Source organism: Aricia agestis, chromosome 9 (assembly GCF_905147365.1).
Source record: "Aricia agestis chromosome 9, ilAriAges1.1, whole genome shotgun sequence".
Taxonomy (NCBI): Eukaryota; Metazoa; Arthropoda; class Insecta; order Lepidoptera; family Lycaenidae; genus Aricia; species Aricia agestis.
Window position 1 is genome coordinate 4,676,902 of NC_056414.1, and position 14,724 is coordinate 4,691,625.

The following is a 14,724-nucleotide window of genomic DNA, read 5'->3' on the forward strand; positions in this document are numbered from 1 at the left end:
TAAACTTACAAATTGTTAATTTCAATGTGCGTTCATATTTACAGCGTAGAATTATATCATAATAATAACATGAATAAATAAAACTTGACGTAAAAAAAATGCTACTTGTTAACTTTTTTTTTTGTTTTTCAATGCACATGTACTCAGCTCAACTATGTACTCATCTTACAACTTTAATAGTACAACCTGTTCCACTGAAAATTGAGTTGAAACTACTCAAAAGCAGAATATACAATAATTCATGTTCTCATAATATGACATTCATATAAGTCAGTTTCAAGGGATATGCAATATGCAACACTCACGCAGCAATTTACAAACTAACTTGACCTGAATAACTGAATATAAAATTTGTGTCGTCCATTTCCATCTGAAAGGAGATTTTATTTACATTTTTTAAATTTACAAAAGAGCACCCGGGTACACATTTTTTTATTTTATTTAGCAAATCATCGGTAAACTTCATTTCACTTTCCCCCTAACAAAACCTTCCTTGGATTTTCACAAGTAAGTATTTCAAGAGTAAAATTAGCCAAATCAGTTCAGCTGTTCCCGAATTATAGCGAGACGAACTAAAGCGAGACAATTTAAAATTATTTACCTATATAAAATAAGATAAAATTGAATACCTAAGTATATGAGTAGAGTCTGAGCTATAATTTTGTTCATTCTTAAACGATAATCTGATTATAAATTACAGGAAAATTGTATTAAATTTTAGTACACAATGTACAAATTTTTGTAAGCCGTAAAACAGTGCGGTGTAACAATTTCCCCCCAAAAACCCCCAAAGCCTTAATATATTATTATTAGGTTATTTTCCTCCAAACTTTCCACGATAATTAAAATGGATGGTTACAGTTATCGTGCTTCTGAAGATTAAAAAGGAAATATCCTCAGATCTAAGTGTTTTTTGGTGTCTGATTTTAATGATTCTATTGAGAAAAATGATAATATTTGGTTTTATTTATTGTGTTTTCAGTATCACAAGTGTTAAATGTGTCTAGTTTTATTTAAACTCTTTGAGGAAAAAAAAAACTCAGTACTTTTGAAACCACATCTTAATTTTCTCCAGTTTTCGATGTAGAATAATTTATTTCAATCCTACAGACGACTATAAATCTTATGCTCTCTATAGTAGAGTCTTTTCTTCTTTGGTTGAGTATTGAGTGTTTGATACAGGTGCGCAAGCTGTGGAAAATGGAATCTTGTTCATTAAAATCACTTATTATTATTTATGTTTCAGACCAGGATAAGATATTGAATATTGATGATAGGGGTCGCAGGTTCTAGGTAAAATATTAGTAGGGGCACCCAGGAAAACCACAATTAATATACAAAATATTGAGAGAGAGTGCCCCCCTCCATCAGACTCACTACCAGGATTTGTATCTAATATCATAAACACAATGATTCATAGTTACAATCATCCAGAAAATCATCATAAATCAAGTATTCGATTATTAGATTTTTAATTAAATCATTTAAGTACTTTTTGTAACAAAAGTATCATAACCGGAAGACACAACAATATTGTCTGTTGAAAGATAAAATGTTATAATACTTATATTTGTCGTCCAAATATCATGAATTAATTATAAATAATAATTAGTTCAACTCCCATGAATTATTGAAATATGTACTTCTTATAAGAATTTCAAGTTAAATAACAAAACAATAAGACAAAATGACAAAACCATTGTTACCCACGGTTGTTACCATTATACATCATTTTATTTATGACTATTATTGAAATAATAGTCATTTAAATTCATCTTTATTTTAAGCAAAGTGGGTGGTACCTCACACGTGCTTAAAATGCCATTTGCCATCATGAGTATTTATTTATCAATTCTAAAATACTTCTTCTAACGATTATTTAATGTCAAAGGGTAATTGAAAATAGCATTTGAAAAACCGGCTAAGTGCGAGTTGGACTCGCCCATGAAGGGCTCCGGAGCAGCAATAAGGTTTATTTTTATGAAATTAAGAGGTTTTTGATTTATTTTCATATTTCAGTTGATTTAATGAAAGTTACATTAAGGTTTACCATTTATGACGTATAAAAAAAACTACTAGCTAGATCTCGTTCGAACCAATTTTCGTTGGTAGTTTTTATACTAATGTGCATCACACACATTTTACCACTTTGTAAGAGTGTCTCTCGCAAACTATTCAGGTTAGAAAAAAATGATATTAGAAACCTCAATATGATTTTTGAAAACCTATCCATAGATATACCCCACACGCATAGGTTAGATGATTTTTTTTTTGTTTCAGTTGTATCTATGGGAACCCTAAAAAATAAAATTTACCAAGTTTCAATAGTATAGCTTTTATAGTTTCGGAGAAAAGTGGCTGTCACATACGGACAGACAGACAGACAGACAGACATGACGAATCTATAAGGGTTCCGTTTTCCGAACCCTATAAAGCACCGCTTTTAAACACTTATTAAACATTAATTTAAAATACTTGGCCGTCTCTCAAACGTCATGTCGAATGATGAAATACTAAATTTCGAGTGGCATGTCCGCGCCCACAGAGCTCATACGAAGAGGAGCTGGCCTAAGCAACTGTGCACTGTGATTTTCAACTAGGTCCTGACGTCATCATTGTGGGCGGGGCTTAAGTCAGTACACTTTCAGCGTTTGTCAGGTGCACACGTAACGAGACTCCCAATAAATTGGTGTTTTCTTCTACGTTTTTAACAACGAAAGGATGAAGTATTGTGTTTTACAATGTCAAAGTTACTCAGACAGACGTTCTGATAATATAAATAACATCACATTGCATCTGTAAATAATTTTAAATGTAATTTAAATATAAAAGTTCTAGAACATTTCAGATTTCAGCGTTAATTATACTACTTGATACTAGATGGCCAAAACTTTGAAAGATAATACAGACGTAAATGCGTATAATTTTGCATAAGTTTATTGGAATAATCATACTTGAATACTGGTAACTGTTATACACTTAGTCTTAAACACATTTAATAGCTATAACCGTAGTTATATAGCTTTTATTATTATACTACTTATAAACCGCCATCTGTCGTCATCTATGATAACTATTTGAAACGTAACAAATATCCAGGGCTGTATTCAGAATTATTATTTTACTAACCGATTCAGAGCGGATGACACGGTAGCCGTGTCATATATGTTTTTTACGTGTGGCGTACCGCGTATGACACGTGAGCCGTGTCATTTAAAAAACGATTGTATCTCCCTCAAATTACACTTTAGAAGGTTCTACTCTGAACAAAATCATCTTAATTTTCCACGTAGAACAACCCTATAGACTTCGCCTCATAATATTCTGTGAATTAAAAAAACGTAGGGGCCGTCAACCTTTTTTAAAGGTGCATTAATTGGGGATTACACGGCAGCCGCGTCTTATGGGTTTTTAACGTGTGGCATGTGTCACGTGAGCCATGTCATTTAGAAAGCGATTGTATCTCCCTTAAATTACACTTTAGAAGGTTTTACTCCGAACAAAACCGTCTTAATTTTCCACGTAATGCGTTGACATCAAAGTATTACTAATCCACTAACGATTTTTGTTTTAATCTAAGTTGTTTCTTAGATTAAAATGTTAATAATGTTAAATTTATTTTAATTTGTTCTGTATACAGAAATGATATTCACACACCATTGTTATGGTAGGATATGTAAGAACAATTATAACCTTTGTTACCCTTTTGACTACATATCTGTGAATAAATGATCTCGATTCTTGGTTTCTTTCGAAAATATTTTTAACTAGCTGTTTCCGCAAACTTCCTTATCCATAGGAATAAAACGTTTCCCTGCGGTTAAAAGTGGTCTTGTACCTATGAGCTTTATTACTGGAACTCTCCTCCTTTTTGGAAGTCGGTTAAAAAACTTAACAACGAACTTGTTTAAATTTATCTACGAATTTACATCGGAAACTCCGATTATATTTAGTAAACTCATTTTTCTAACTTTGAAACCTACATAAGGTTTGCAACATCTGAATAAAAAAATCGCTTACGTACACATGGGCGTACCGAGGGGGGGGCAGCTGCCCCCCCCTGGATCATGTTGACGTCCCACTAAGTACTTTTATCTATAAAAATTAAAAATTAAGAAAACTAATTTTTGCCATTTGTTTGCAATACAATATATTTACAACTAAAAATTATGAATTTTTTATTCTTTATAAGCACCTAGCTAATTAAAAATCTGATTTGCCCCCCCCCTGGCCCAGAACCTGGGTAATTTGCCCCCCCCCTGGCCCAGAACCTGGGTACGGCCATGTACGTACAATGTACATACATACATTTTTTAAAGTTCTGAGTACGTCCCATAATATTTAAGAATTTTGACATCTAGTGGAAGATAGCTGAACTACGTAGTAACATCAACATCGACCTAAGCTAGTAGTTTTGCTTTTACACGATAGGTGAAATATGGAAAAGTGGGCGGAGCTTGACACCCCCTCACCCCGCAAATTGTCACGCGTTGTTTCTTAAGGAAATTTGATTACCACACCTCCACTCCGTATTAGCTCCGTGGCCGCGCCACAGACCGTAGGGTGACCATGCACATATTTTATCAGTATTTGTATATTTTAATGTTTTAGAATATGAGTTACAACTTGCAAGCAAGAGAATTGCCTAATAGGCATACGGTGAAATGAGCAGTGATTGAACAGTACTAGTCATTGGACAGAGCACAAAAACACAATTCTGTGTTACTAAAAAAATAAAAATACATCAGATATGAAATATTATAAGGAGTAATGATTATTTTTTAATATGCGTCATTACTTCAATCTACGCTATCCATATTTTAAATAAAAACTAAAAAAAATGTCAGGACTTGTCCGTGACATGGCCGAGGCGTGGCCACCTTTCCATCTGACATGAGGTGATTACGGGCCTTGTTTATTTTGTTATTATTATTTTATCTAAACACAATCGTGATTATCGTTCTCTCTTCGGCTTCTTTTACTTTTTTTTGTTCGATTTCGAATTGCGCCCACTTAGAGGCTGGATTAAAAAAATAAAAATACCGTAGCACAGAGCTGAGAAGTCAGAAGTACATTGTGAATTGAGGAAAGACCTTTAAACCTAATTGAGTTCGTTTCAATAATTATTTTTTAAATATCTTCTTTATGAGTTTTATGACCTATGCCCAACTGTTAAACTTAAAAAAAGAAACAAAAGGAACAAACATGACATTTCGAAATAAAATTCAAATTTGAAATTCAAACTTTCACCACCATGGTACAATCCATATTTAGCCCTTAATTCGACCCTAAATAGCGGGCTATACGTTTACTTTAAAAAATTCTAGCTCGTAAATTATTCCATATTTTAATGAGGTTTCATAAATGAGGTATTGTACTATTAAAAAACTCTTCTAAGTTTTTAAAAATACTATTTTATATGTTTCAAAGAAAAATAATATAAAAAATCGAAAAGTGTAAACCAAAGTCAATGGTTTGAAGGATACGTTTTTAAATAATGTTATATAAGATATTTATAATAGTCTAAGTTACACTTTAGCAATAGTTATTAATTGTCAACTATCTGAATCATGCGACTGAATAATAATTTGGACAAATCTGCTTTCATATCATACCTATAATTATGCCTTAACTATACGTTTAGCCGATTATACATTGCCGATTTCTCTGAAATCACACTACGAAATTCTATGTATAGCGGGTTTCACTTCGTCGAATTAAAGGTGAAGTCGGTACTATCACCCTGGACCTTTTGTCAACTGCTGCAGCTGGAGCTGTTGGACTTATTGGACTTATACTTCGTCCATGGTCTTCATTATACTTAATATTTCGACATTTGGTCCCAGATTTGATCATTTCTATGGGAAAATTGTTCAGCCCCTTTAGTCTTAGCTTACTATTGTACTGGTCTATGAAAAATATTTTGGTCATTCTAAAAATTTTACATTTCTACCCACTCTAAGCTCTTACAAAAGCTTTCTTTTCCTCATTGAGTGAGATGTAGCTTACTGAATTTTTTTTTTTATGATATTCCTAATTTTGTAAAAATTGGTAAATTATTAGTTTGAGGCGTTTATTTTTAGTTGCCGATGTTTTTTTTTTTACAAAAAATACATGAAAAGAGTTAGAGTAGAGGCCCAAAAGTATAGCTGGACATGATAATTGACCTTTTTTAGGGTTCCGTACCTCAAAAGGAAAAAACGGAACCCTTATAGGATCACTTTGTTGTCCGTCTGTCCGTCCGTCCGTCTGTCAAGACCCTTTTTCTCAGGAACGCGTGGAGGTATGAAGCTGAAATTTATATCAATTACTCAGGTCTACTGTCCCTTGAAGCTGTGAAAAAATCAAACTTCTAAGCCAACGCAATCAAAAGATACAGCCGTTTATGCCGCAAATTTTCGACACTTGCAAGGGAATCAAAACCTACAGGGTGCTTCCCGTGAACTCAGAATCTTGAAATTTGGTACGAAGCAACGTCTTATAGCATAGATAAAGGAAAAATTACGAAAACCATAAATTTTTAGTTACATCACATAATATATTTTTTTTTAATAATTTTAAACTTACTACCCATTTCCTCATAAACGCGTAGAGGTATTAAATTGAAATTCATACCAAATACTCAGGTCTATAATACCTTTAAGCTGTCGGAACCCTCGGTGCGCGAGTCCGACTCGCACTTGGCCGGTTTTTTTACCAGTAAAATTTAATTAATTGACATTTACTGTCAACTGTGTGTAGATAAAAACCCTCACCTAGTAGGCACTTAGATGGCTACTAAATTGGTTTTTGATATAATATTACCTTTTCCAATCCTTTTTTTATTTTATCCTGTGATTCTCTAGATATATGACTCTATTATAGTTCATGAAACATTGTGTTAGAGCTTTCAAAGTTTCTGGCATTACTGCGTTTTTACCAACCAGCCATAAGTAAGTTATATAGCTATATTTTATTGAAATTTCAATTTTTTTTTACCTTAAAAGCGTCATCTAAGTGCTTTCTGAAATCAGCCAGTTGATAAATACTTTTCAAGTTTTGATTTATTTTAAAATCCATAAAGAAAACCTCAAATTAGTAGAAAATTACGTTTGAAATTAAGTCTATAATGTAGCTACTACTCTCTGCGGACATTTAACACCCTAAAAAAAGGACACTTATAATTATCTTTTGCAGAAACTTATAACTATCCTATGTTTCATCCCCAATAAATGTCACTGCTTAAGCAAATCAATATAACAAGCTAAAGAAACAGCTATTTTTTGTCCTAACTTAGCCTTAAAACCAGTTAATTCTTTTTAAATTATTTTATTTCTAAAAAAAAAATTAAATGCAATGTGCTCTGAATCAGAGTTGCATACCGGGCTATACGTATATATTGGAAGGGTCTTTTGTAGGAACCCGGCAATGTATAATAGTATACTATACTATCATTTTCTCGAAAATTGTCAAATAGGGATTTTTTTCAATATTTTTCTGTACATATTTAGACACTATAGGAAAGGTATATGAATAAAAAAATTAAAAGTCGCGAAAAAAAAATCCGTCGAATTAAGGGTTGATTTGATATCAAAGTATGAAATCCTTTCTATCTCTGTTAGCTACCACTTTTGATATTTTTCACAGATAAAACGTTGTTCGTCTTATCAAAATGAAGCTACTCACAAAAATTAGCTTGATAGTAGTAAAAAAAATTGTTCTAGGGCTCCCTGACTATAAATAAATAGGCGTTATTAGAGTTCTATATTCTCCAGCCAGCACAGTAGGTAAAGTGACAGTGCTAGCATGCATGTGATCCAGTAAAACATCGGGATGGCATCGAGTCCCACTCTGCTGATTACTGTCGTGTGCCATTTTCGTCTATCGCAGTACAGTCGCTCGCATATTATAATATTACTAGCTATGATAAAACACGAATAAATTAATGACATTTTCTAAAAATGATTCCTAGCTAGAGCGATTTATCGCCCCCGAAACCCCCTATGTACTTGAAAATAGTTGGAGCCGATTCCGAGATTCCAATTAAGTATATATACATAATATGTGATTATCACTATTATTTATAAAATATCCATAATTCCATACTATACGTACTAATATTATTACTGCATGTCTGGCGCAACGTAGTTCATCAACTAGTAGTATTATATTTAAATTATATAAATAAAAATAAAGCAATTTTTTTAAATTTATTAAGATCATGTTACCTTATATTAAAAAAACAACAACAATAAACAATAACACGTTGCGCCAGACAGGCAGACAGTAATAATATTAGCACGAATATTATGGAACTATGGATATTTTCAAATAATAATGAAAAACTCGTTATGCAGTGATTTAGTAAAAGAAAAAATATTTTGTAGTATGCGTGGTAATTTAAATATAATCTTCCATACCTATGGACGATTAATCAATCAAGAACAAATCAAGAAAAACGAATAGCATATCAGCCACGACACGAATTTCGCGTAATGGTCTTTTTGTGATTGCCAGAACGCGTCGTAGCCGTTTTCATTAGAGCTACGACGCGAATTTCGCGTCGTACGGTAGCTGTTTCATTTTTTCGCTCATTGAGCGATTTCGGTCTTTGAGCGTAACATATTACAATTGCTCGTTTAAAGATATAAGCACACAATAAAGATTTAAGAGCCCATATGACCCTAACTTGACTACATACTTTAACCTAGATCTCAAAATCTGCAAGGTCTAGAAAACTGATTTTTTGACACAAGTAACTTCAGTTCATAAAGATTAAATGCTCAAGACGAAAACACGATTACTCAAAAAATGCTCGATAGTTTCTTTTTTACAAAAAACCTTGTTTTAGATACATTTTTGCTTGGATCTTCGAAGTTTGCTGTCTTTTCTTTAATATTTTTTAATATCTAAAAAGGTATTGATAAAACCTAAATTTGCTCAAAACACTTTTTTCATAATCATTACAGTTCGTCTTTTATTCAAGTAAAACTAACTCGGCGATGATTCCGCGCCGTCCTTTTTCACCTGGCATATGAAAGACGGGCGTGAGTGTGAAGAGAGAAGGACGATGTTTGATTTTTAGAGTCAGGTGAGCTCTTAAGGGCCCATAAACATAAATAATCGGCCAAGTGGGAGTCGGTCTCGAATCCGTACCGTCATATAAAAGCAAAAATAGGCCAAAAATTGTGGGAGCCCCCCTTAAATTTTTATTTCATTTTATTAATATTACTAGCTGGTGCCCGCGACTTCGTCCGCGTCAGCAAAATGTGATAACAAATAAAATGAAAAAGTGAGAAATTTTCCCCTTTCTTACCCAAATAGTAAAAATGGGATCTTGTTAAGTTATAGTTGATCTGATCACTTTTCAATTTTCATGAACTTAAAGTTAAAAAAGTTGTAGATAAAAACGCCAAAACTGTTAGAAAACCTTAAGGATAACGAAAAAGAGTAAAATCAAAAATGGCGTTTTTGTAGTTCCTTTTTTCAACACGTGCATTTAAAACCTTGTCGAGCTCTTGGCGATGGTTAAATATGGCGTCTTGATGGCGTCCATTTTTAACTTTAACCAAAGATTTGACATTTTGCATTGTAGTTAAAGTTAAAGTTACAGTTATAGTTGAAGTTAGTTGGTGCAACCTAACCTAAGAGTATACTAAGGCTTAGTACTCTTATTAAAATATTCCGCGTAAAATTATTTTCAGAGCAAAAAGTAATTTATAATTAACCGTTCGTATAAATTAATAAAAATTCCTGAACCCTCCAACGTGCTCGCCATAACCTCGGTAAAAATATAACCTTACTGGCTACTGCGGAGAAAAACTTCGCATGAATAATTTAATTAAAGAAAACTTTACAATAATTAATTTGTTATTGATTAATGATGCAAATACAGCCTTAAAAAGTACGCAATGACCGTTTATTCGAATATGGTTAAAGCCTTGATAGGTGCAGAATAAAAATTACCTACTTACTGTGCGATTTCTTAAAAGTACCTTTTTTGCTTTAACTTTATTACTATTTAACAGTTGGTCATGTTGAAAATGGTTTGGTTTTCTTTATCTAGACAAGTCATTTAAAATTACAAGAAGAATGTAATATCCACGTATTTATTACTTACCTAAATAAAACTATTAACATTTAACCTTGGTTAGAATATCTATCATGAAAAGAATAGGACAGGGGTCACCAATTAGTTTCGATCGGGGTCTATATATAAAACAAAATAACTAATTAGTAATTACGGAAATTTATTTACGTATATCAATGAGACAAGTGACAACTTTTGTTGTTCGTTTGGAGTGAAATTGGTGCAAGCATAGAGGAATTAAATATATATGGCTGGTCTCTGGTGCAAGCTATTGACATTAAATTCTGGATATGTTAATCAGTAACTCGAGACCGAAATTATTTTTTAAATAAGTTCATCTTCGAAATTGCTTGGTCCGCACACAATTTATACGTGGGAAGAGCCATGCTTCGGCACGAATGGGCCGGCTCGACCGGAGAAATACCACGTTCTCACAGAAAACCGGCGTGAAACAGCGCTTGCGCTGTGTTTCGCCGAGTGAGTGAGTTTACCGGAGGCCCAATCCCCTACCCTATTCCCTTCCCTACCCTCTCCTATTCCCATCCCTACCCTCCCCTATTACCCTATTCCCTCTTAAAAGGCCGGCAACGCACCTGCAGTTCTTCTGAAGCTGCGAGTGTCCATGGGCGACGGAAGTTGCTTTCCATCAGGTGACCCGTTTGCTCGTTTGCCCCCTTATTTCATAAAAAAAAACAAAAAAAAAAAAACAATGGGTCCGGCAGTCCGGATGCGGACCGCGATCCGCCATTTAGTGACCCAGAGGTCACTAAATGGCGGATCGCTTCCAGGGAATAGGATATAATATTACAGCAATGTTTTCACGCTAGATGCAACACCAGCACTCGTAAGTCGTACCACTGTCCTGCAGTAATATTTCTGTCAATATTCTGATATGTGCATTGTGCAACATGCCCGATTTATAACTGACTTCCAAAAAGGAGGAGGTTCTATGTTTGGCTGTGGATATTTTTTATGGTCGGATTATATTTTACTCGTACTACAGTGCAAGTGCTCTGTGCTAGTAAGTAGTAGCGCGTGCTGCCTTTGCGCGAAATTCCCAATTTGATAATATTTTTTTAATAGTTTGTGTCTCCGACTGTACGTGATAGAAGATCTGCATGCAGAATGTTTACTTATTTGAAAGCCTCATTTAGAGAAAATGTGAAAAGAATTTTACCCAGCACCTGAATATTCTCGGTATATTTCGATATGTCGGTTTGTTGAGGTGGTAGTGTTATTGATGGTTAGGTACCATTATTCAAATTTCTATTTCCCTTTAAAAAAGCCCTGTTTTCAGTCTTTACCTAACATTGTAATTTACATCATTAGTCTTAGTTTAGTTACAATTTTAGTCACCATTCACTGACAATTTAGTTGCAAATTGCAATTCATTCGCAACCGCAATGATATCTTTTAAATGAATATGTACCTACCTATTGAATAATAAAAAGTTTTATTTTTGTTTAGTATACTTAACAAAAACAAAACACACTACTTACCTATTAGCTGGTACTGTATGAGTTATTAGTTACTACTTACTAGCGACCCATCACCCAAATATATAGCCACTGAAAAAATGATTAAAATCGATAGCCTATGATCCTTCACGTGGTCTACTTCTTATCTGTGCCATATAACATAAAAAATGCTGCAGTAGTTCGCGAGATAAGCCCTTTCAAATAATTTCCCCGGTTTTTTCCACATTCTCCTATTAGTCTTAGCGTGATAAAAAAAATATAGCCTATAGTCTTCCTCAATGACTCGATGCTCGATGCATTCCTCAATGACGGAGGTCGGGAATCGATCCCGCGTTGGAAACATGTTATTTCCAAGTTTGGTTAGAACAATGCAGGCTGATCACCTGATTGTCTGACAAGTAAGATGATCCATGCGTCGAATGGGCATGTAAAAAGTCGGTCCTGCGCCTGATCTCTCGCCAGTCGTGTCGGTCTTCCGTCCCACTGGGTTATGAGTTATGACTTATGAATCATGAGAGAAAAATGAATAGAGAGTGCTCTTGTGTACTGCGCACACACTTGGGCACTTTACAATTACTCCTGCGTAACTGGCCAGGTTTCAATTAAAGCGGCCACCGTCACCGAAACCGGTATGAGAGTTATTATCCCGTAGGACTAGCAGTAGCAGGTATTTTGAATGCACATTCTAAAAGGTCACAAGTCACAACTCGTTTCTTTGTCGGCAATTTAAAAGTCTGTTTATGTCTTTGTATCCGTGCGATTGTTGGGCAAACATCATGCCCTTTCAGCCATCCCTAGAGTACCGTTGGGTATGGAGCGCACTGGGTTGTTGTATTTACTTTGCACAATTGCTTTTCTTAAGTCTATGTTTGTTGAAAAAGTAGCTGCGAGCAGCAAGATTACAGGAAGAAAGTTAGCAGCATTCATAATAGAGTTCTAGATAGACTACTGGAAGATGAAAATCGATGTGTCGAGGCAAATATGGCACTTGGCAGGTCGAATGAAATGACACAAATCACAATATAATCACAACAATAAACAGTTCTTTCTCAATGCTCAGATTTTTTTCTGACGATGCAAAATAATAAGGTGATAGTGCTAGCTTAAATAGAATTGTTTTTATTTGGAAAATATACAGATTAACATAATATAACTTCCTCCTTTTTGGAAGTCGAAGTCGGTAAGAAGTTGCAAATGAATTATAAGCTAGTCACTAAAATTAAAATGTAACTAATGTACATTTTTACTTAAGAAGACACAGCCCGGCTAGCTCAGTCGGTAGAGCATGAGACTCTTAATCTCAGGGTCGTGGGTTCGAGCCCCACGTTGGGCGTATCGCATTTTTGTTGCGATTGTTTTACAAGCCTGATTTATTTTTACAAATTTAAAAATATAATGGTAAAAATTTCTAGCGCAAGCATGTTTATGTAATTTACTACCGTGTATCCGATGGATTCAATAATAATATTATTGTCCATGGTAATGACATCTAGTGTATCATCCACATAACTTATGTGAGATGTAACCTTCTTGAAGTTCTTATTTAATACGCTAGATGTCACTATAACTTCATTCTAAGAAATGTTAATGCGCCACCTATCGAAAAGTAACGATACTAGATATAAACATTACAGTGTCTTTAGTTTTCAAAGTAGTCAAGAGATGGTACAATAACAATTTTCATAAAATATAAAGCTTTCTTTCCAAAACAAAAAGCAAACTTTATTGTCCAATGTAGATTATAATAATTTTATTTGAATAGAAATTAATGGTAAGTAATTTTTAAATCTTTTGACAAAATTAGTTGAATATAATGTACCTAGATATTTTTTCTTATTTATTTTTACGGGAAATACCCGATCAGGGCGATCTTGATGCGTAACGAGGTAAGTAAACGTGTCTTATGTAAGTACTTAATTATTGTATATTTTATTATTATTGACTTCAAGAGGTAGGTAGGTAGGTATGCGATTTCACAGTGAACTTTCTACAAGGAGTACAGGGTACATGTCGCAGCCGACTGGTTTAAATAGCCGTTCAATCAAATAGCTAGCCCTTTGACTGAACAACGCCATTCAATCACACGTCTAGCTTTTATATTGAATATTTTAGTCGCTCAAAACGTTCAACACTACAGCTGATTCAAAAGCCGCCGTCTAATTGAAGTAGTTCAGCGAGCACCGCTGCGGCGCTAGGTGCGTTTTATTTACAATATGGCGTCAACTAGCAGGTGTTTATTGGTGTTTGTGGTTGTTTTTCGGAAAGAAAGTAGTTAATAAAAGTTACAAGTGTTATTAAAGAGACAAAAATTGTGGAGGCACATACGAGTGAATTAAAATTTCAACGAATATTCGAGGAGAAATTACGGGCTTATGAAATGGATGGATGCAGCCGCCTCCGAAAGGGGGGTTCGGGGGGCACAGCCCCCCGTCAAAACAGAAACAAACACAATCCAGAAAGTCCAAAAGTTGGTTAGGTTAGGTTAGAACTTAGACCACAACACAGAGGGAGCCGAGCGAGCGCAGAGCAGTCGGCGACCGCCGTCAAATAAAAGGGGGGCTCGAGGGGCGCAGCCCTCCGCCAAAACAAAAACAAACCAGTTGGCTAAACGTCGTCTAGCTGTAGTGTTGAACGTTGTAGTCAACAAGTCGGCTAAACGACGTATAGCCGTGTGATTGAATGGCGTTGTTCAGTCAAAGGGCTAGCTGTTTGATTGAACGGCTATTTAAACCAGTCTGCTGCGGCAGACACACCCTAAAGTATTATCACTTATTTTTGTTACACCTGTATATATCGAGACCATATCGAGGCTCGAGCCTAAGTTTTATGGTTTTGCACCCGAAGGAGTTTCACGTGAGTTCTCAGTTCTCACGTGTACGTTCGTCCTTGAGATTTTTTAAGTCACTTACGTTCCTTGAACACGTAATTAACATAATGGATGGCCGCAAAAACTCCACCAGCACGAATTGGTATCACGACGTCTGGCTATTTAGAAAAAGATACGTCAAATGTTTATCTCTCATCTCCATAATAAATCATACCTAGATTAATGGGTTTATGTATAATATTCATCTCATAATGACTAAGTATAGCATTATTTGTACTTACATAATATATTTATCTCGAATAATTATTGGTATGCCGTATTTTAAAGCGGGTGCTGGGTAGATTTGAGTA

General features: G+C 34.6%; 1 non-coding gene across 1 annotated transcript; it reads left to right on the forward strand.

Annotated features, from left to right (window-relative positions):
- Positions 1-12,807: 12,807 nt before the first annotated feature.
- Trnak-cuu lies at positions 12,808-12,880 on the forward strand. The gene has a single exon. It is a non-coding gene; the product is annotated as a tRNA-Lys (tRNA).
- The last annotated feature ends 1,844 nt before the right edge of the window (positions 12,881-14,724 follow it).